Below are 22,957 nucleotides of genomic sequence, written 5' to 3' on the forward strand. Positions count from 1 at the left end.
AGCACCAGCCATCAGAGTGATTTAGGGATGTAGCTTGTTTTTTCTAGCAGTTGCTGGAGTTTCTGTTCCCTCTGCCAGCCTCGTTGAGCTTTTCTACAGCCCCAGGATCTTAGCAATAAATTTCCATTTAGCTATGAGAAATGACTGCTGCTCCCATCTCCCTCCTCTCACCCGCACCGCCTTGTTCTGAAGTCTCCCTCTCTGAGTACCTCAAGGGCCTCCCCTTTATGTGGCACTGGCAAGTTCTGCCATTTACAGTCCCCTAGAGCTGGTCTCGTTCTAGAACAGACTGATTGTGACCCAGAGGGCAAGAGAGGCTGGGTTGGGAGACAGATGAAGAGAAGAGAAGGGCTGGGCGGCAATGTGACCCAACCTTCCTTAGGTAAAGCCCTTGATGACACACAGTACAAGCAGGAAGAGGAAATTTGAATAATAAGAGGCTGATGGCAGAGGGGGAAGGCAGAGGGGAAAGAAGGAAGAGGCAAAAGTTGTTCATTAGTTGCATTGATTCAAGGGGAAAGAGAAGTGATTAAATAATTTGCCCCCAAGGAAGAAGCTCCTGTTCCTGCTTTCCTTCCTTGGCAGGAAGCAGAGATAATTTCTTAGCTGAGTGGTTCTGCCTTGCTCCATCTGAGCTGGGGTTCGTAAGAGGAGGGGAAGCAGGGCTCAGGAGCGGGACTCCACAGCCAGCTCCCGGCAATGCATACTAATGAGGGAACAGCTGTGGGGTCAGCATCCAAAGTGGATGGTCCCCAAATCACCTCTCTCCCTCTTTCAGGGATTTATTACATGAACCATAGGTATGCTGAGCTCAGTTAAGCCTAACCTTAATACGTGGTCTAACATAAAAACCTCTATTCCCCAAGGATAGGTCACGTGACTAAGGGAGGTGGGAGGGGAAAAAAGATGGACAGCTAGACACCATCAGGGCCGGAAAGTTTTACTTCTGCAAAGTGAGCAATCTTCATTCTCAAAGGTAAAAGTCAGTGTCACAGTACTCAGAGGGGAGAGAACATAGGCATTTATGATGAGCCTACTATTGTTGATTATTGATTGACTAATGTGTCTTGTCCCCCTGTTATCAGCCAGGCACAGAAGTTCAGAACCAGGAAGACACAGTTCCTCAAGGTCTTTCAGTCTATCTAGAGGGACAAAGTGTCAACCAGCAATTTCCTTCCAGTATGGTAAGGGCTGAGATGAGGGGATGTACAGTGAGTGAAAGGGTGGGCCAAGACTGAGGCTTCCTGGAAGGTTTCCAGAGAAGGAGTAGGCTGAGTCCTCTTCGTGGGGCTGACTTTGTCTGTTGGAGTTAGTTCAGAAGTTGCCCCTGGTCTGCTGCCCCAGATGTTCTAGACCACACTTCTGAGCCAGTTCACAAATTCAAGGAAGGGCTCTGTGAATGTGTGTGGACACACACAGGTGTGCACTTATATGGGGCAGCTGCTATGTAACTGGACTTGGGCTGTCTTCCCACCTATTTCCTTTTGCAACCCTGTGATTGGCTCACACCCCAGGCCCTACCTGCTGGCACAGGTGTGCTCCAGGCACTTTACAAGAGAACACGGCAATCTTAATTAGAGCCCTCCCCCACACGGCTTTCCACGACAGAACTTTGGCCTGCCAACTCAGTATCACGTTTTTGGCAGGTAACAGGCAACTTTTAGAGGCATTCTTTTTCAATGCACTCCTTAATATATAGAGTCTTAGAATAAAGTGCAAATTCAGCCTGGGGAGACAAGAAGACCCGGCTGCCCCTGGGATACTCTTGCCCTCAGAGAGAAGAAGAAGGGGGTCTCCTTCCCAGTCTTCTTCCCTCACATTCTTCTCTCATTCTTGTCCAGGTGCATCCACTTCCTTTTCAACCAAGGATTTGGTAGTAGCTAATTCAAAAAGCAAGAGCAGATTTTTTCTCCATAAACAGCATTCCAGAGGGAACTGAAATTTAGTAACTCCCAAGTGAGCTAAAAAAGAAGTTGGAAAGTCAGATAATTCATCACGAATTTCCAGGATGACTTCATGCTCTCCCTTTTCTAGTCAGGTGATTTAAACTTCTGCTTCCCAGGTAAGGTCTCACAACAATTGCACCTGTAAGGTCTCACAACAATTCCTGGAGAGCTTTGCCTTGGCTCTGCCTTCTCCCTCCATGGGTACGTACTTGATGGGCAAGACCCAGTTGTCTAGGATGGAGAGAACACCAGCAATGTCCCTCTCTGCCCTAATTTTTCCACTAACTTCCAGAACCAAACCAGACTTCACTTTTCCATTTTCTCAGATGAAGCATATGCTCTGACTGCTCCCTCCACTGCACCCCACACACTAACATACCAAGGTCCCTAGAAGGCAGCCCAACAGGTTGATCAAATTTAACCAATGGCAGCGAACTTTAAACAAGAAGCTCTGAACATTGCAAATGGTAGCCTCTTCCCTCCCAACAGTTGCAGCCCAAGGTGCCAATGGCCATTTAAGAAACTGGACTTTTCCCAAAGTAGCCGCCTTGCACATATGCACACACAAGTGTGCACACACATATTCAGAGAATCCTTCCTTGACTTGAGCGGGAGTTAGCAAAGGAAAGGAGGCGTGAGTGTGGCCAGCATGGGCACAGCCGTGGTTAGGAGCAGGGACACAGACTGGCCCGTTTAACTGAGGGTTTCTTACATCATTTCGTCTACACTTTTTGGCTGAGAACAATTTAAAATAGCTGCCAAGTTCTAGAGTTGAGATCCAGGTGTTAGGAGTTGGGGAGCATTGCGAGGTCTCCCCTTTCTAGACACTCACTTTCTCTAAGAATTGAAGCATACAAGGAACCTGAGATATCATGTAAGCCAAGCCCCTGAGCCCCAAAGACGTTAACCAGGTCAAGGTTAGTGTAAAACCTAAAGCAGACCTCCAGGTTCAGGCTCCCAGAACCAGGCTTTTGTACCATAACACAGCCACTGGTTCTTCCAAATTAGGTATGGCGGAGAGCAAAGCAAGGATGAAGACTGACAGAGAGACGTTCACAATAATAAGCAGAAGAGCTATTTTGGGACCCACCCCCAAGCACTGTTGCAGAAATCAATCACAAAGCATTTATTGGTCAGCTACTGTGCACTTAACCCTTTTCAAGGCATCGTAGAGACTGCAGAAAAGGAACAAAACCAGGGAAGGACCCAGTACAGTCTCTGGTCCCGACTCACATCACAGGCACTCATGAAATGATTGTTGCCTTCCATGAAGTCATAATAATGTTGACCAATATTCATTGTCTGCTCGTGTGTGCCAGGGACCCTGTTCTAAGCTGCTGCCATACATTAATTTATCTCGTTCCATCCCTTCCACAACATTAGAGGTAGGTGCTTTGTCCTACCATTTTTCAGATAGTGAAACTGAAGTGCAGAGAGGTGAAGCCCAAGGCACACGCCTAGTAAGCGGTCATAAGATTGTGCATTCAAGCACCAATTACGGAAGACATGAGACACACACATTCTACATCCCTAAACCTCATGCGAAGATTGGGTAGAACACTGACTACCTCACACTGCCGCTGTAAGGGTTCACCACATCCTGCCCGGTGGGCCTGAACACTCATTCTCCACGTTGTGTAACGTACCCCCTTCTCTCTGAGAGCCCAGCGCAGGGGAGGAGAACGAACACACACATGCACACCATCAAAAGTGAACAGTGCCTCCATTTCCTTACCAGCAAAATGAGGACAGTGCTGCTGTTTACCTCATAAAGAATAGACTGCATAAAACAAAAGAGCACTTAAAAGAGAGCTTGGCACCAAGTATGCACTTAGTAAACATTAGCTATTCTCATTATTATCCTCACTATATCATCGTCCTCATCATTATTATTGGTTATGGAAATTCACTATGACTAGACCAGAAAACTGGGCTGGAGTGTTGGAATTGCTTTATGAAGGAATGAATGGGGAAACGTGGCTAAGAATCATGGGGCCACTGGGAAGAGCTGGTATTTCGAACAAACAGAAGCCAGGGACGCAGAACTCCAGCCTCACTCATGGGCAGGGGACATTTGTCTAGGACTGGAAGAACTTTCACTACTTTCCCTTCAAACTGTGGGCAGTGGGAACTGTGGCACGTTCTTCCTGATGGCCCTGGCTTGGGAACACCAACCCTGGGGAGGGTGACCTTCCTGAGAAGGGATCAAACCAGCTGGCCTGAGGCTCTTGGAGAAGTAAGGAATTTACATCCTGGGAGCCTCACAGAGCTACTCCCTGCTGCAGCTCCTGGACATAATGACATTTCTGTCCCCTCTCCCCACCCTACCTTCCCTCAGCCCCAGCCACAATGGCAGCTGCTGCTGGTTGGATGTGAGATTTGTATGCTGTTTACAGTGCTGCCTTTTTATTCTTGAACCTGAAAGCTTTACTGGGTATTAAATTCCAGCATCAGATTGCTGTTTGTGCTCCCGAGTGAAAGAAAGAGAAAGAGAGCTTTAATGCTTTCCAAAAAGTAGGGCCTGAATCATTTATGAGGGACATCACAGGAAGCCCAGAGCTGGTATTCGGACAGGAGTTGCTTCAAGAAGGAAAATGTTTACTGTGGAAGGTCCAGCTCTGCCCTCACCCATCAATCCCTAAGCCCTTGTTAGCAGTATTACATGAATTGCTCCTTTCATTATTAAAGAACATCCTGGTGGTGGAGGATGCCGTGAGAGGAGGCTGCCCACTACATTAGGACGAAGCCAGCTCCAGCAGTTATCTTCTGTGATAAGAGAGAAGCTCTTCCCTGGCTGCTGCGGTTTAGTTAGCTTTAGCTTTGTTCTTGTTGGAATTTAAGACCACTTGTGACTCTCCAGGGGCTGGCTGAGCCACCGGTGGGTGGGCTGCATCAGTGAATTAAACCCAAGTAGATTGTGGCTCTCAGTCACTTTTCCCAGCCCCAACATCAGGTGAGGAAGGTGCAGATTCCAAGTCAAACAGCTCCTAGGATGTATTTTTTTTCCCTTGGAACCACTAGCTCAATCTTTTTATTAGAAAGGTGATAATCAGAAAGCAGAATGTTTCATTTAGAATCACAAAATTACAGTGCTGAAAGGAACAGGAGAAAAACGGAGCAAGAGTTAGCGTCATGAGCATCTGGGGTAGGTCCTTCTCCATACCCAAACCATCCCTCTCCTACTTCATCCCCAAGCAAGTCTGTAAGTGTTTAGAATAAAATGCAGCTTCCATTCCTCTACACAACTGGAAGGACTTTGTAATTCCTAGCCACCATGAACGGGCCACCCTTATGTGTACCCTTGGGGCAGCCGAGACAGTGAAGTACAGAATGGACAGGAAGGACCAGAAAGTGCTTGCCAGGGCTGGCCTCCAGCACAGGTGGGTGTCTTCCAGGTCCTGCAGAACCCCTCTAAGGAATACTGCAAACCCAAGGAGGACCAAGAAGCCTGATGGCAGGGCACTGGGCAGGACTCTTCCTACATCTGGGAAAATAGGGTGATCTCCCTCTTTGGCTGAGCTGGCAGAGCTGTTGGGGAGCTCACAGTAGCCATGTTGGTGATGACACCTCACATCCCAGAAAGCAAGGGCGGTGGCTCCTGCTCTGGCTCTGTCACTAACAAACTATGGGATTTGGGGAAACTTCATCTTCCCACCCTTCTGTTCCTCCTCCTAGACGAAAGGAGTGGTGTCTCCTAAGAGCTCCTCCGCTTTGTGATTCTGGGTGGCCCTCTCGCCCGGGCCCTAAGTCTGCTGGTCCTGGGTGGCCACTGGTGGGACCTGAAGGGGTGGGGAGAGGGGAACAGCAGAGATATCTGTCCAGCCTGCTCTGAGGCCCACATCTCCACCCTTAGTAGGAGCCTGGTGCTAACAGCTGGATGCTAAGAACAGTCATCCACAGACGCCTCACAATCTGGAGTGAGTCTCTAGCAGGGAATGAAATGTCCCAGCAGCAAGAACATCAACAACCTCCCCTCAGTCTTTGAGATCAGGCTGAGAGAAGAGTCTGATGCACCAATGTGCCATTCTTGCCTGGTAGCTGGTTTACTTCTTAGAAGAGAAAACTACCCTCCCCACTCTCCCTACTTTTTTAGGCTGGAGGCTCCCTCCTAAAAAGTCCTGAGGAATGTTCGCCAAATGCCAAATCCAAGTCAGTTTGGAGGTCTGGCACTGTTCCAATGTTCTGGTAGGCAAAGTGAATGGGGAGGGAGGACTGGGTGTTCCAGAGGCTGGGAGGGCAAGAGCACAGAGCGCCCAGCCAAGGGAGAAGAGCATGACCCAGGGGTGTGTCCTAGAGGATGCATCCTCGGATGGCCCAAGATGGGAAGCCAAGGGGGCTCAGGAGGCACAAGAGTCTGATGCCCAGGGTGAGGGAGCATCTGGGCAGAAATGTAAGGCTTGCAACAAGATTCTTTTAGTAGGAAGCAGAGCAATACACAGAAAATTGTGTCCTGGGAGCCAGAAGCGAATGGCCGTCTGCCAGCTCACCCCAAATTAGGCCCTCAGTTCATCCTCTGAGAGTACAACAGGTCAAGAGAATCCCCAGGAGGCTGGACCACACATCACAGAGTTCTTTTCAGCCAAGGTGTACAGAATGCTGACAAATAGCCTATTCCTCTGGAGGGAGCGCAGTGGGGAGAAGAAGAGGGAGCTGTTGCTTTCAGGTTTGGAGGAAAACATCTATTGAGGGATCTGAGTCTCTTCCCCTTTCTGATCTCAGTTTCCTCCACTGTCAAATACAGGAGCAGGATTTGAGAGTTCCCAAAGCTCCTTCCATCTCTGACATTTTGAGAGCCTATGATTATTATGAATAAATAAATGAGATTATGCAGTATTTGTCTTTCAGCATCAGGCTTGTTTCACTTAGCATAATGTCATCCAGATTCATCCACGTTGTCACAGATTACAAGATTTTCTCCTTTTTAGGGCTAAATAATATTCCATTGCATACACAGATCACATTTTGTTTTATCCATTCATCTGTTGATGGACACTTAGGTTGATTCCATACCTTAACTACTGTGAATAAGACTGCAGTGAACATGGGAGTGCAGGTATCTCTTCAACAAATTAATTTCATTTCCTTTCGATATCTACCCAGCAGTGGGATTGCTGGATAACATATTTTTTAATTTTTTTCTACTTTTAATTTTTTGAGAAACCTCTATACTGCTGTCCATAATAACTACTAATTTAAATTTCCACCAAGAATGTACAAGAATTACATTTCCTTCACATCCTTGCCTCCAAAAAAGTCAAACTTATAGAAGCAGAAGGTAGAATGGTGGTTGCCAGGGGTTGGGAGTGGTGGTGGGGTTGGGGGAATAGAGTGATGTTAGTTACATAGCACAGAGTTTCAGTGAGGCAGAAGGAATAGATTCTGGGGTCTAATTCACAGCACAGTGACTGAAGTTAATTATGTATCACACACTTGAGAATTGCTAAAAGAGTCTGTCTTAAATGTCCTCATCACAAAAAATAGTATGTGAGGTGACGCACGTGTTAACTAGCTTGATTTAACCATTTCATCACCTATACATATATCAAAACAGCTCATTGTACATGATAAATATATAACATTTTTACTTGTCAATTATACCTTAAGAAACATTAAAGCAGTAAGGAAACAAAGAGAAGAGACAAAAAGAGGAAAGTAAGAAAGAAAAGTTTGAGGGGAAAAAGAAACAGTAAGGTTGCAGAAGAGTGGGGAAAGCGGAATAGTGCCTTTGGTTGCACTACAAGGAATTAATCTTTCAAGGCCAAAAATTTCTCTATAAAGCCTCGGCCTCAGTGCAAGAGGCCCCAAGTTGATTAGAGCCCTTCAGCTCTAAGCCTAGCGATTGCTTTGGAAGCACTGGGCAGACCCAGATTCCTCCCCCGGAGAACTCAACTCTAAGAACAGAGGACCCTTGAGCTCTAATTACGCTGTCCATGAAAAGAAGTCTGAGCGGTTCCTGAGCCTGTGGCCACAGCCCAAGTCCGTAGCTCATGCCTAAGTGGGGCAGGGCTAGCCCAGGCGGGAGGATTAATGACAGTGACTGAATATTTTATAAGTGGAATATTGTGTATTTTCCAAAACCAAATGGAATGTCATTTTTTTCCCCCGAGAGATGGGGGATGTCACTGTTCTCGTTTCCCATTCAAACCACATATTCGATGGCAAGCAAGATGAATGGGACTAGGAGTTTCCAGGGGAGAGAGCAGAGACAGAAGGAGAGGAAAAAAATCCTTTTTCACTTCTTCCTCCCCTGGCAGCCTCTCCTTACATTGCTGCATTCCTCGTCACCCAATATTTGAATCCACTGTCCCCTGAACCACTCCAGCTACCAACCAGGGATTACATCCCTTTCCCTGACCCCTGAATGGCCTCTGTCCATAAGGAGATTAAAGCACAAGGTCACCTAATCCATCCTTCTGTTTCCAAGAAACACAGGGTATCGGACATGAAAAAACCTGCCAGCAGATCTTCCTTTGTGTTCTTACCCAAGGTCTTATTTTCTTTCGGTATAACTTCCTTTGGTCTAACTGAAGTCCATCTCATTGCAGATGAAGGCCGGGCCCTCTAAATGTTGACTTCCTCTGCCTATTCTTCACATAAAAGTCTTGGGATTCAAGTGCTTCTGAAACCCTGGATCTAGCATTGCCTCCAACTCACCTGCTTGAATGCATTACTGGCCTGTGCAAATGCAACTATTTGATTCGCGCTGGAGTGGTGAGAGGCCCCTTCCCTCTCAACACCCTATTACATGCTCCGAGGCCACCCACATGCTCCGCTGCTTTGCATTTGCCCTGCAATCTTTCATGCCAGTTGACTTTTCATCTCCAAATCCCTTTTCACATTAAACACAAACCCACACACTCTGTCCCATTTTCCTTTGAAATAAATCATAAGTCCATGCCAGAAACGACTCAGGGTGTTCTCTGGAATTTGTAAACAGCATTAAAGTCTTGTGGGAAATGTCACAGAGTGTTGGTCTGAATTTATTAAGTAATTTCTCAGCTTAAAATATATCTTTCCAGCCTGCTGTCTGACAACATTTGCCTCTAATGGAATTTTATCCACTCTTGATCACTAAACTAAGCACACTCCCATCCCAGAGTGCAGATTCCTGAGCTCTTCCAGTTCGGCTCTCCATCAGATAGGTTTCAGACATATTAACCATGCCCTGCCTTTCGAAACCAGTTGGATCTCTAAGTGCCCGGCTATTCCCTATTTCCGAGGGTGCTAGTATGCCATTACACCACATGTACATGGACGCCACTGAACCTACAAACGTGTTAATAACAGCCGTATTCAGCACTCGCCGGTGGCAGAACCAGGGAAGGTCTCAAAGAAGGTTCTTATTCCTCCCGATTCTCCATCAGCTCCCAAGCTACCCCAAACAAACATACTATTTAAAACAAAACCATAATTGACTGTACGAAGTAGCTACAAGATCCGTCCCCTAGCTTGCCTCCTCTTTTATCAACCAACTGTCATGTGTCAGCCCCTCCTTTAGAGAAATGTTGGCATTGTTCTTGGGTGATTTTGAATTCTAGTTTCAGTCAATTAAACAACACATTTATAAAGAGCAGCTGTTTTGTACAAAGTTGAAACAAAGTGAGGAAATGAAGAGGCTGTCAGCGTATGTCCTTCCCAGATCAATTCTCTTTCTGTGGCCTCAGGCCTACTTGCTTTCAGGACCCATCCTAACCAGGCCAAGAAGCGTTTCAGCAACATGAGCCTGGCATGGGTCTTAGGACTCTAAGCCCAGAGTCCAGGTTAACTCATCTCAGGCCCTGCCACAACTCTGAATGTCAGTGTTCGCTACCCTGTAATACACAGAAGATAGTATAACACACTGGTCAAAAAATCTGCACAGTGGAATCAGACAGCGTGGAAATCCAAGTTCTGCTACTTACTAGCTGTGTGGCCTTGGAAAGGCTGCTTAACTACTCTCTGCTGCCGTTTCTTTATCTCTATAATGATTACAATGTAATGATGATGATCCTACCTCATAGGGTTATTTCGAGAAATAAAATTCTACATGTAAAAACGCACAAAATAATGCCTATTTTTAAATAATGAATCAATCATAATTCATAAAAAGTCATTATTAGTTATCAATATTAAACTGCTAGCTGCCACTTTATTGTCTGGTTGGCAGTGCACTCTTACCTTCTTGTCTTCTAAGTAGACACACAAGTCACTCGGTGTCTGTAAACCGTTTACTGCCTGGTGACTGAAGAGAGGCTTGGGAACTGGCTGCCCGGGCTGGATGCGCTCAACACTTGCCTCCGAATATGGCTCTTCTCCTGGTACCCACTGCTTTGAAGATGCAAGAACACATTTAGCTCTCAGGAGGGTTTGCATTTCTGGAACTGAAGGTAGAAGTTGCCCACTGTGCCTTCTTCCTGAGCGACTGCCAGGAGCGCCCCCTTTGTGTGTAGGCCAGCAGCTCCCTAGTGGCAAGCGTGGAACCAGGGCAAAAGGAGCACAAGGTCTTAAAAGTGAAAATGGTTTTAATAGCTAATCTTAGAATGGAAGTTTAAAGCAACAGTTCATCAGACTAATCACAAAAGTGTCCCAAAAAGCTAGTAAGAAACAAGAAATCTGAGACAAACTATAAGTGAATTAAAACCCATGAGGCCAGGTTAAGAAGCCAAGTATAGAATTGAAACTTTGAGAGTATTCCTATTAGAAATGTCGTCTTGTTCTGGAACATATGTTTCGTTTGAACACACCCCTTCTCTGTTCTAAGAATATACCGACGAAATAGATGGAAATCGCAGGTGCATGTGCCGAAAAATGTTTCTTGGTGTTCCTTTTAATCTGGACTCAAGACAGTACCCAAACTTCTGCTTGACAACATCACCTCAGACATGTTACAATTAATTAGACAACTTTTCTCCACATCACATTTTAATTTGGAAAGACGTGGGAGACATCTTTGTTTCTTAAGGAGATTTGCAAATTAATCTAAACTCACTGAAAATACATTTACAAACTCACAGTGGGTTAGTTATGTGTATTCTAACCTCGTTCTCATTTTTCAACTTCAAAGGATGGTTTTCTAACTGCGTGTCTGAAGTCTAGAGGATATTTTGAGTCGTTTGGGAGATGAAATAAACTATACATTTATTTGTTTACTTTATACTTTGGATTTTTAAATAAGCGTAAAAAATATGAGACAATTTACAATGTTTCTTCTGTGTCGTAAACCCTGATGAAAGCAGTGGTGTGAAAGAATGTTTCTACATTTCAGCCAGTGGGCAGAAGGCGGGACTGCGTGCCCAGGAAGTCAGTGGCCAAGCCTGACCTGGGAGTCTGCCTCAGGGCTGTCAAATCCAACAGTTAATGAGAAAAACCATAGAAACAACAGAGAGCATGAGGACAGGTAAGAAGGTCAAATGCAGGCCGGTCACAGCTGAACATAAATCTAGGATTAATTATGAGTGAATTAAACCCACCAGCTCAATGAAGTAGGCAATTTTGCATTTGACATGTATATTTTTTAGTATCATTTTTATATGTGTGTGTGTGCAAAGAAAACTTATTCTATTTGTACTTTCTCAACATTCATTAGGAAAGTTCCTTTTTAAAAAAAAAACAAACAGTATTTGTTTTTGAAAGATTCGTGTGATATTTCCTGTCGGTAAGGCTGCTTTTGAAAGACATGCCCCTGGGAAGTTGTTTTCAAATCTTGATCAGAATTTCTGGGAGTCTCTGAGGCAGCAGGGCCGGTTATCTGCATCTTGTACACATTTCTCGGTTGAGTCTTAGGACCAGTAAAGCTTGAAAACCATCACCCTAGAAAACAGCTCTGTCTTCCTCTATAGCATATGAGCTACATAAGTAACTACTACTTGGTGCTTTTACTCTCTCACTGCTCTCTTTCATTTCTACCTGGGAACCCATTAGAATATAAGGAAAGGTATTACAAAGAACCCACTTGAGATGTTATCCCTACCTCCCAGGAGAACACCATAGGAAGCAAGGCATAGGCATGGAAGTTCATTACTAACACAAGCAACCTGGGAGGAGGTAAGGGTGGGAATATCCTGCTGGCACATAGAAGCACAGACAAGCAAAAGATAGGAGTACTGTGACTGGAGATGACTCTGTAATAAAAATGAGTCTTGGGAGTGCTAGGGTGGGTAGGGTGTACAGAGACAAGTCCTTGGCAGTGGATTGCCAGGTGAGAGAAGGCTGCAGCTTGAGGCTGGTGCGCAATTATCAGGGTTCCTCTTTGCTGTGATAATATGCTAATTAAAAGTGCCTTCTGCTTCCACAGGCACTATCTAGTTAATGCTCAAAAAGGAGGAATTTTTTTTTTAATGAGTCCATAAAATTTGGTACCAACTTAATTTTTATTCATTGTGAATCAATGCAGAAACAAGAATAGATCTAACACATCGTTGAGTGTTTTGGAATCACAACACATTCTTGGCTGGAATCGGAAAGGTGTTAAGACTAAAGAGAAGGTCCCAGGTCTGCAATTCCATGTGTGGTTGCACTTCTGCCTTGGGCATCTTCTGATAAGAACATGTCCAGGAACAGGAAGTCAGCAAAACCCAGTAATGGGTATATGGTAAATCTATAGGGCATATATAGAGTACCACCCTGGTCCTGGGTAACCAGGGCCTCTGCCCTTGGCTCCACAGTTTAGAGACCCCTGTAGTCCACCCTTCTTCCCTCTTATCCCCTCCTCAAGGGTGACAAGTCCACAGGTGAAGAGACATGCCCTCCAGGAGCCTATGACCTCCCTTGTAGGTGACACTCTGGGTACCTGGGACACTGGAATTTCCTGCCCTTCACAGGCCACTTCTGCAGGTCCATATTTCCAAGGGTGGACAGTGCCACAAATATGTGCACCCCTCATACACACTTGTACAAGCAGAGCTTGGACAAGTGGGTATAGGCCTTAAAGGATTGGATGGGTAAGAGCTGAAGTCAGCAAGGGAAAGAGGTAGGAGATGGGCTGGAAGAGTCTCAATTTCTACCCTTCTCTGCACCATAAAAATATTAAGGAGGTCACCAAAATTCCTAGCCCCTTGGGAATTGTGACAGCCCCTTTCTATTTCCTGTCCAAAAGTCAAATATTAAGAGGCTATACCCTACATCTTATGTTTCCATGGGGAAAGAGGCATTCCATTCCATTCCCTGGGAAAGAACACTTAAACCCTCTCCGTCCTCTCTCTACTCCCTCTGGCTCTCCCCAAAGGAGAAGAAATGAACTCTCTGATTGGCAAGGTTGATGAAACATTTGGTTTTTTTTTTTGAGACGGAGTTTCACTCTTGTTACCCAGGCTGGAGTGCAATGGCGCGATCTCGGCTCACCGCAACCTCTGCCTCCTGGGTTCAGGCAATTCTCCTGCCTCAGCCTCCCAAGTAGCTGGGATTACAGGCACGCACCACCATGCCCAGCTAATTTTTTGTATCTTTAGTAGAGACAGGGTTTCACCATGTTGACCAGGATGGTCTCGATCTCATGACCTCGTGATCCACCCGCCTCGGCCTCCCAAAGTGCTGGGATTACAGGCTTGAGCCACCACGCCCGGCCTGAAGCATTTGTAAATGCATAACTCAACCCTTCCTGCACTCTCTTATAGACTCTACCTGCCCGTAGCCATCATCTTTTCTCCTCCGTGCAGGGATTAGAGGGAGGCTTAAAGCTTCTCCATTCTGTGAATGACATATTTGTAGATCTAGTTCAGGGAGGATGAAGCAGAAAGCCTGTATTTGGCCATAGATCTGACAGCGATCATAGCTGTCTCCAGCTGCAGACCCAACGTCATCTTCTGCATGTGGAAATGGACCGGCAGCTCCGCAATGCCAAGTCTGAGATAAGCCAGGAGGCTCTTGGTGGAGAATAAGACAGTAGGAAGTAAGAAGGGGAAGGAGGCAAGAAATGTCTCATCAGTTTAGGAAGGAAAATAATTAGAACAAGGGACGAGGAACCATGGGGAAAAAACTGTGAAGGACATTCAAGGGCAGTTGAAAGAAACAGCTTTGTCTGGATAGAGTAGAGGAAAAGGGGATGGAAAGAGAGATGGAAGGTAGGGGACACAGCATTAGTGGGATTAAATAGGCCATGGAGCAAAGGATTTTTAGGTTCAAGAGAACCCAAAAGGGCCGTGGAAGGTGCAGGTAACGTACACAGGAGTGAAGACTCGGAATCCAGTGATCCCAAGAGCCAAGAATGACTGGAGGATGTAAAAGTTCATCTTCCACGTTAAACTTGGTCAAACTGCATCTAATGATTAAGGTGAATGCACATAATTTACCTGTTCCTACCTGTGTATACCTTGAAACCTGGAGTTCCTCTCACTGTAAGGAAGGAGTTTGTGCAAGGAGCAGCTGGTTGAACGGAAGCACACTTTTGAACCTGGATGAAACCACAGTGCAGAGCTCAGTCACAATTTCAAAGTTAAAACTAAACGTGACAACAGCTCTCCAAGCTCCTGTAACTGGAGGTGATGGAGGTGGCCGGTGGGGCTGCCACTTACTGCCAGATGTCCCGTTCTTTTATACACACCTTTAGTTATCTAAATTAAATGACGGTTTGCCAGGGGGATACTATTTCCTTTTGTTTTGGAATTTCCTGTCCACACCTTGGTTTCATTGAAGACACCATGGGCTGTCAGATAACTAATACTGGAGTTCATAAAGCTACACATTTGGGATAATATGGACCCAAAGCTAGAGAGACAAATTAATACACCAAGACATGGATGGTGTGAAAATGGGAAACAAGGAAAAATAGCTAATAGTTATTTCAAGGGAAGAAAATTGAGAGGAGAAAAAACATAGAAACAGAAGCAGGAAGTTTTTTTAGTTAGAAGAATAAAAGGAAGGAAGGAGGACGAAGTAGAAGAAGGAAGCAAAGAGGAAGGGAAGCAAATGCTTGGGGAGATAAACAGGAATAGAGAAAGGAAGGAGAAAATAAATGTTCTGTAAGTAAAAATATCCTTATACGCATGAAACACGGGTATTTTCTGCATTGCATTCAACCTCTTTGCAGTTGTTTTGTTCTAAAAAGCAGCAGAGAATGTCAAACAGCTGTTTTTACAGCTTCTGTCACTTTGTCAAAGCCGGCCTGCACAGTCTGACTGCCAGGCACACCCAGACGGTACACTAGTGTCAAAGCGCTCTGATGAGCAGGTGGGCCAAGCCTGCAGCCACACGGAAAGGTCAGCACTGATGCCCGTCAGGCCCTCGGGGCTGCAGCCAAAACCAAGGCCCTGGGAACCTGAGCCACATGGCAAAGTCAGTGCTGATCCCCAACAGGCCCCTCGGGACTGGAGCCCAAAATCAAGACCCTGGGAACCTGCTCGAGAGAGATAAGCAAACACTCAAGGCAGCATTTCTCTTCCAGATTTTAAAAAAAAAGAAGAAGAAAGAATTTGCCTAGAGATAATCTTCCCTCAGTGCAAGCAGTAAAAAGCTCAAAGTCAGATGACACGGACTTGGGCCCCAACTCTGCCATTTCTAAGCTACATGGCCTCAGGCTGGTTGTTTTGCCTCTGAAAGTCTCAGTTTCCCCATTTATGGAATAAGGATAATACTTCACAGGGTTCTCATAAGGATGAAATGAGGTAATAATATGGCTCACAGCCCAGAAAATAGAGGATCGCGGTCAATATGTTAAAAACTCATGTTTGGAAAAAAGAAACCAACAAACACAGATGATAGACAGATGGAGGGAGCGAGAGAGATTAGATAGACAGGGTGACTGATGGATAGATTGGTGACAGATACATAGATGAAGGCAGAGACAGAGATCCAGGAAAGCCTTTCAAATACATTTTTGGTTTCTGATAAATGTAAGAAGGCTCTTTTCCTACTCTCTTCCTTTCCTCCGATTCCTGCCAATAGCAGCAGGCCACTTGGAAATCACAAAGGTGACTCTCCTTTCCACGCCCCTTCCCAAACAAGCCCTCTAGTAGCACTGCTCATGGGGAAACACTGCCATGTCCAACAGAGGTCTTTATCAGGGTAGGAGACCCTCGAGGAAGGAGCTTCCTCCCCGGTGGTTTGTTCCCTCCTAAGAGTTATTGCACGACTTCATGATGTGTCTGTGATGGGAGGGCAGTAGGGGACACATAGAGGTAAACAACCAGGAAGAAGAGATGAGATCTCAAAATCACCAGCATGTGAGGACAAGAGCAGCATATCTGTCTCTTCCCTGACAAGCTGGTGAAGTCAAGGACATGGTCAGAGGCCAAGGAGGATGTACCTGGATGAGGGCCCTTTCCTCACCAGACCACAGCTTACCCAGGTGCCTCTTTACAGGGCTCCTGCCAGCTCACCAGCACCCTCATCTTTACCATTCTCATCCCAGAGCAGAAGATTCCAGAAGACAAATGAGTCTTTCCTGCGGGGCCTGGAGAATCCCACAGTGTTTGCCTCTCACTGGGCACTTGGCTTGCCAGTCTGAAGGCATGGCCGTTGGCCTAGCCTGCTTGAGACACTCAGATGATAAACAAAGCCTGCTCTCGCCACCACCTGTGCTTGGGCCCACCCCAAACACTTACCCAGGAGCACAATGGTTACAATTATAAATCAAGCTAACAAACTGTTAACAAAAATATGCTCTACCCTCCTACCTTGACAAATATACCTTCATATGCCTGGAAAGTTTAAATATAGAATTTCCAGGCTCCTGGGAGCTCACACTGGCAAATGGAGCTACGGGGAAAGATGACTTCCCGCCCCCAGGCTGCCCCCCACCTCTTCCCACACTGGGCTCTGTCGTGCCTTTGAGGGACCTCGCACACATGCGGACACGCAGCTGGCATGTCCAAGCTCTGTCCGTACCCCCAGTGGGACACTCCATTCTTTAAAGAAAGTGCTGGGAAGAAGCTTACACAGACCTAGCAGCAGATGTGGAGCCATTTGGCAGGGAATTGCAGGTTCTTGAGTACCGGAAGTATGGTGTAGAAAAAAGGTCACTGAACCAGGTGCAGTGGCTCACGCCTTTAATCCCAGCATTTTGGGAGGCTGAGGCGGGTGGATCACCTGAGGTCAGGAGTTTGAGACCAGCCTGGCCAAAATGGAGAAACCCAGTCTCTACTAAAAATACAAAAATTAGCCGGGCGTGGTGGCAGGTGCCTGTAATCCCAGCCACTAGGGGGGCTGAGGCAGGAGGATCACTTGAACCTGGGAGGTGGAGGTTGCAGTGCGCTGAGATTGTGCCATTGCACTCCAGCCTGGGCAACAGAGTTAAACTCCGTCTCAAAAAAAAATAAAAGAAAGAGGATTACTGTCCTTGGGCAGATGTATCCTCCTGGCCTTAAGGATTTATTGCCCTTTGGGGAGGAATATGGCTGGAAGGGGGCCAGAGCGGGCAGGTCCAGAGCAGAGGTCCCTATGCCCAGATGATCCTTGCTGTCAGCATCCTCATCAATATCATGCCCTACACCCGATAGCACGCTTATTCCCATCCCAGGCCGTGTAGAGAACATTGCCATTGGATTCGCTGCCTGCTTGGGCCCTGGCTACACCCTTCCAGCCACAGTTTTACCAACTCCAGCCAGACACTCAGAGCTTCTCAAGCCCGAAGCCCTTTAGGGAAGAGACTGAAGGGGCAGAGCGAGGAGAGCCAGGCTGGAGACTGAGGCAGGGTTGAGTGGAGCGCCGACTCCCGGGGCAGGTCCCATTGTTAAGCAGGCCCCCCACGAGATTTAATGGAGCGTTTCTGCTGTGCTTTTCACAGTGTTGTGGCTCTTAATAGGCTCCCCTGGCGGGCCGCTCAGAGCCCACGCTGCCTCTGAGCAGCTGCTGTGCTGAGCGAGGGAGCAAACCGGCTCGTTTGCAGACCACGTGCCTGTCGCCTTCTTGGGAAGCCATCACAGCACGTCCTGCAACAGGCTCCCGAGGAGGCATCACAGTTTAGCGTAATTCGTCAACTTCACAGCTGCTACTTGGGAGGGAGGGGGCCAAGGAAGCCAGCGCCAAGCCAACTCAGGAATCTCAGGAGCATTCCCCAGGCCAGCAGAGAGAAGGTGAGCCCCATCAGGAATGGGCAGAGCTTCCAACGTGCTGCTAGCTTCACCTCCAGCTTCCCACCCAGACCTCTACTCACCCTGAGGGTGCCAGCAAAACTGGAAACTGAGGGAAACGGCTGGGTCTTCAGAGTCAGGGAGAGTGAATTCAAGCCTCCTCATCATCTATAATCTGTGTTGTAACAGGTTTTCAGGTGATTCTGATGCACACGAAGTTTGAGAACACCTGGTCAAGCCTCCCCCGCCCCCAGCCTAGTGGTCTTCCGTTGCTACCTTGGCCTCTCCCCAGGATTACGTTGACCTTTTGGCAATCTAGCAACTAAAAAGGTCAGCGCCCGGCACAAGAACAACCTCCAGCACCCTGCTCCAGCTGCCTCCGTTCTGTTTGGTCAGTGCCCATTATCTTACTGTATCAGGCCTGCCTACCCCACGGGGTTGTTGTGGGCATTAAATAAATACTGCCTGTAGGGCACAGGGCAGAACATCCAGCATAAAGAAAGCACTTGGCTGGTGAAAGATACTTGGATGTTATTTTGGGGAGTTCCTTATTTCCTTTGCAACCTTTGGGTGCACAGCTCTGCCCTGGGCCAATTTCCCCTTTCCTGTTTTTCTTCCTTCCCTCTGCTGCAAAGATCCAGCCTGCTTGCTGGCTTCCAGTGGTCACCAGAGCCTCCTCAGCGTAATCGGATTAGGAATATCACAGCGTCTGTTTTCTACCCCACCTATCCTATTCCAAAAGAAAGCATGCAGCCTCAAAAAGTTGATGTTTTCTGGTTGGTTGATTTCTTTTTTCTTTTCTTTTTTTCTTTTTTTGAGATAGGGTCTCACTCTGTTGCCTAAGCTGGAGTACAGTGGTGCAGTCATGGCCCCCTGTAACCTCCATTTCCATCTCCCAGGCTCAGGTGATCTTCCCACCTCAGCCTCACGGGTAGCAGGAACTAGGTGCACACCACCACACCCAGCTAATTTTTTGTAGGGATGGGGTTTCACCATGTTGCCCAGGCTGACCTTGAACTCCTGGGCTCAAGTAATCCATCTGCCTCGGCTTCCCAAAGTATTACAGGTGTGAGCCACCATGCCCAGCCTGGGTGTTTTTCTGGTTTTTGGTTTTTTTTTTTTGAGATGGAGTCCTACTCTGTCACCCAGGCTAGAGTGCAGTGGCACAATCTTGGCTCACTGCAACCTCACACCTGGGTTCAAGTGATTCTCCTGCCTCAGCCTCCTGAGTAGTCGGGACTACAGGCACATGCCACCACACCCAGCTAATTTTTTATTTTTAATAGAGACAGGGTTTCACCATGTTGGCCAAGCTGGTCTCGAACAACTGACCTCAGAAGATTCGCCCACCTTGGCCTCCCAAAGTGCTGGGATTACAAGTGTGAGCCACCATGCCCAGCTGGTTATTTTTTCAGTAGATTGTTTTTTAGAGCAGTTTTAGATTCACTGCAAAATTGAGCAGAAAGCACAGAGTTCGCATGTATTCCCTTGTCTCTGCACAGGCACAGCCTTCCTCGCTATTGTTTTAATCAATAAACTACAATTGACACATCATTACCACCCAGAGTCCATAGTTTATATTAGGGTTCACTTTTTTTTTTTTTTTTAGCCAGAGTTTCGCTCTTGTTACCCAGGCTGGAGTGCAATGGCGCGATCTCGGCTCACCACAACCTCCGCCTCCTGGGTTCAGGCAATTCTCCTGCCTCAGCCTCCCGAGTAGCTGGGATTACAGGCACACGCCACCATGCCCAGCTAATTTTTTGTATTTTTAGTAGAGATGGGTTTTACCATGTTGACCAGGATGGTCTCGATCTCTTGATCTCGTGATCCACCCGCCTCGGCCTCCCAAAGTGCTGGGATTTCCGGCTTGAGCCACCACGCCCGGCGAGGGTTCACTCTTAAGGTTGCAGATTCTATGGTTTTGACAAATGTAGAATGACATGCATCTACCATCATAGTAATAGTACCACACAGAGTAGTTTCACTACCCTCAAAAGCCCGTGCTCTGCCTGCTCATCCCTCCCTTACCCCTAAACCTGGCAACCACCCACTCTTTTGCTCTCTCCACAGTTTGGCCTTTTATAGGCATTCAGTTAAAATCATACAGTATGTAACTTTTTCAGATGGCTTCGTTCAGTTAATAACATGCATTTAGGATTCCTTTAGGTCTTTTTCTGGCTTGCTAGCTCATTTCTTTTTAGCGCTGAATAATATTTCATTGTCTGAATGTACCCGTGTATTCATTCACCTAATGAAGGGCATTTTGGTTATTTCTAAGTTTGGGCAATTATGAATAAAACTGCTATAAACATTCGTGTACATGCTTTTGGGTAGACATAAATTTTAAACTCATTTGGGTAAATATCAAAGAGTACAACTGGTGAATCATATGGTAAGAAATCACCAAACTGTCTTCCAAAGTGGCTGTAGCATTTTGCATTCCCACTAGCATTGAATGAGAGTTCCTGTTGCTCCACATCCTTACACCTGTGGTGTGGTCGATGTCCTGGATTTGGGCCATTCTACTGGGTATATGCAATAGTGCATCTCATTGCTTTAATTTGCGATTCCCTAATGACAGATGCTATTGAGCATCTTTTCATGTGCTTACTTGCCATTTGTACACCTTCCTTGCTGAGGTGACCGTTTGGGTCTTTTGCCCATATTTGCTTTCCGATTGTTGAACTTTAAGAGTTCTTCGTATATTTTGGATCACTGTCCTTTATCAGAAATATGTTTTGCAAATTTCTCCCGGTCTATGACTTGCCTTCTCATTATCTTAAGGTTCGTTGATTTTAATGTTTTGTTTTGGTCTCTTCTGTTTTGTTTTAGTAGCAAAGAGACAAAGGGTAAAAATAAGAAATATTTAGCAAAAGTGAGTGTTATAAACACTCTAAAAGGCCTCACAGTGGAAGTTCTCCTGAGATCTAGGGACAGAGCACAGATGGCTTTCACAAATCCCCCAGCTCCTGTCCTTCATTTCACCCTTTGATTAAAAGCTCCAGCCTTAGATAAGGAACTCCCCAGGCAAACTTCCTCAGAACATTTTTTTGTTCTAATAGACAAATGTTTAGCATTTCTCAAAACCTTTGGGCCCACTGGCCTCTCTGAGAATCAGTCAAAGCTACAGGCTCATCCCCTTTAAAATGCACATAGACACACAAGCCCACACTCTTACATACCCTCTCAGGGTGTTCACTGACTTCCAGAAGCCCATCCAACGTGTGGTGCCACCAAATTAAGGGGCCCTGCCGGAGAAGGATAAAAGAAAGAACAATGCTGCTAATAGGCAATCGGGCAGGGCACCAAGGAGCAGAGTTAAAGGCATTTTCTCTGCAAAGAAAAACCCAAATTCACAATTTCCAATCTTCAAAGCCCCTGAGACCACTCCCTTGTCAGTGCCTTGCTCTTTTGCAATTTGGGGAGAAAATAAAGAAATGCAGTCCTCCTGCCGCTGCAACAGCACCCCACCCCCGCTTTCCCAGTCCCCCTCTCCCACCCCCCCCACCCCCACCCCCACACAGTGATGCTCCCACGACTCCCTTCTGCCCCACAAGGCCCTCTAGTGGCCCACCAGTGGGCTTCCTGACTGGGACCTTTGCAGTTCACACAGGAGGCATGTTAGGGCTACGGCAAGATGAGTAAAAAACCCACCGTGCACGCACTCGAGAGGCTGAGGCAGGAGAACTGCTTGAACCCAGGAGGCGGAGATTGCAGTGAGCCAAGATTGCGCCACTGCACTCAAGCCTGGCGCCTGGCGACAGAAAAAAAACAAAACAAAACAAACCCCATGGTGCAAAATGTAAGGGGACACTCACTCTCTGGGCTCTGTAGAGAAGTCCATCTAAGAGACACGTGGCAAGTAGCCTTCCCCATTTTTGGAAACAGTCAGCTGCCAGGAGGGTAGAAAACTTTGACCCAAGCAACATGAGTTGGTCTGTACGAACCACAGCCACCGCAAAGCAAAGCTCTCTGGCGTTTCACCAGCTCCCAGATCACTTCTGGGGACCTTTGACAGTGAGGGCAGACCAGCTCCCACATGGGAAAGAAAGCAGGAACCTTGTTACCACTTGGCATGGAGCCCCGGAGAGGCTTGGCTGGGAGCCCTGAGGACAGGGTCCTTCTTCATCCCCATCTTGGGGTGGTGGCAATCACGCTTGCTGGGGTGGCTCCTTCACTGTGGTGAGATGAAGGGACCGCCTCCAGGAGGGCTGAATGTGCGCTGGGGCCTGGTCTTCACACACAGTCCTCTTTCTCTTCAGCACCATTCACATGCAGCCTCCATGAGCTCACCCCAGTCCTTCCCATGGCTCCCGGGCATTCACACCACCCCTTTCTCTCTAGAAATAGATTCCACTGCCCCACAATCTTCAGCTCTCGGCTCCCTCCCTCTCCTCCCCTCTCCCCATCTGTCAGCTGCCTGAGGCTTCTCCAGTCTCCCCAGGCCTAGGAAGTACCAGCCCACCAGAGAAGGGGCAGAGCCCACCCACCCGCCTTCTGCCCCAACCCTGTGGCTGCGGTGGCTGAGGAGAGGGGAGGGAGTGTTATAGAATAGACAGTAACTGAGAATGGCAGGGGAAGGGATCATCAACAGCTACTCAGGTGCGAAGCTGGTGAGCCCTGGAAAGTTAAGTGCGGTGTGAAATTTATCCTTCAATGTCTTTCAAAAGTAGGAGTCTTCACATGCTGGGTGCCCCACCCCAGGTGGCTACGGAGGCAGAACAGGTGAGGCCGGCAAATCCTCACTTAGGGGGAGACCTCCCCTTACTGTACTACGCACCTCTCTGTTCTCTTCACCTTCGCCCGGGTACCCAAACTTCATCCCACACCCCTGTCATTGCTGTTATGTCAGGCCTTGGAAAAGACTGGTGCTGAAGCCACTTAAGAAGGGGGGAGCACACGTGCCCCCACCCCCCGACACACACACAAGCAACCTAGAAGCTGAAGCCACTTGAGAAGGGGGGAGCACACATGTGCCGCCACCCCCCGACACACACACAAGCAACCTAGAAGCTGAAGGGGCTTTTC

General features: G+C 47.2%; 2 long non-coding RNA genes across 4 annotated transcripts in view; one reads left to right on the plus strand and one right to left on the minus strand.

The window, feature by feature from the left end:
- The window catches only part of LOC108592769 (uncharacterized), a 69,629-nt gene extending 48,015 nt beyond the window's left edge, over window positions 1-21,614 (minus strand). The window contains exons 1-4 of one of the 2 annotated variants that reach the window (XR_008473095.2): window positions 21,584-21,614; window positions 21,112-21,177; window positions 19,718-19,842; window positions 10,104-10,253 (exon numbers count right to left, since the gene is read on the minus strand). This is a non-coding gene — a long non-coding RNA (uncharacterized LOC108592769). Of the gene's footprint in view, window positions 1-10,103; window positions 19,843-21,111; window positions 21,178-21,583 lie in introns of both variants that reach the window. The other variant, XR_013520587.1, reaches the window with a different exon arrangement.
- LOC118143084 (uncharacterized) lies at window positions 332-8,890 on the plus strand. Of its 2 annotated transcripts, XR_013520588.1 has the most exons (5): window positions 332-382; window positions 1,086-1,184; window positions 1,842-2,062; window positions 2,955-6,131; window positions 8,492-8,890. It is a non-coding gene; the product is annotated as an uncharacterized LOC118143084 (long non-coding RNA). The 2 variants fall into 2 exon arrangements; XR_004727249.3 differs by lacking the exon at window positions 1,842-2,062.
- Window positions 21,615-22,957: the final 1,343 nt, after the last annotated feature.

This window comes from Callithrix jacchus, chromosome 7 (genome assembly GCF_049354715.1).
Source record: "Callithrix jacchus isolate 240 chromosome 7, calJac240_pri, whole genome shotgun sequence".
NCBI classification, from domain to species: domain Eukaryota; kingdom Metazoa; phylum Chordata; class Mammalia; order Primates; family Cebidae; genus Callithrix; species Callithrix jacchus.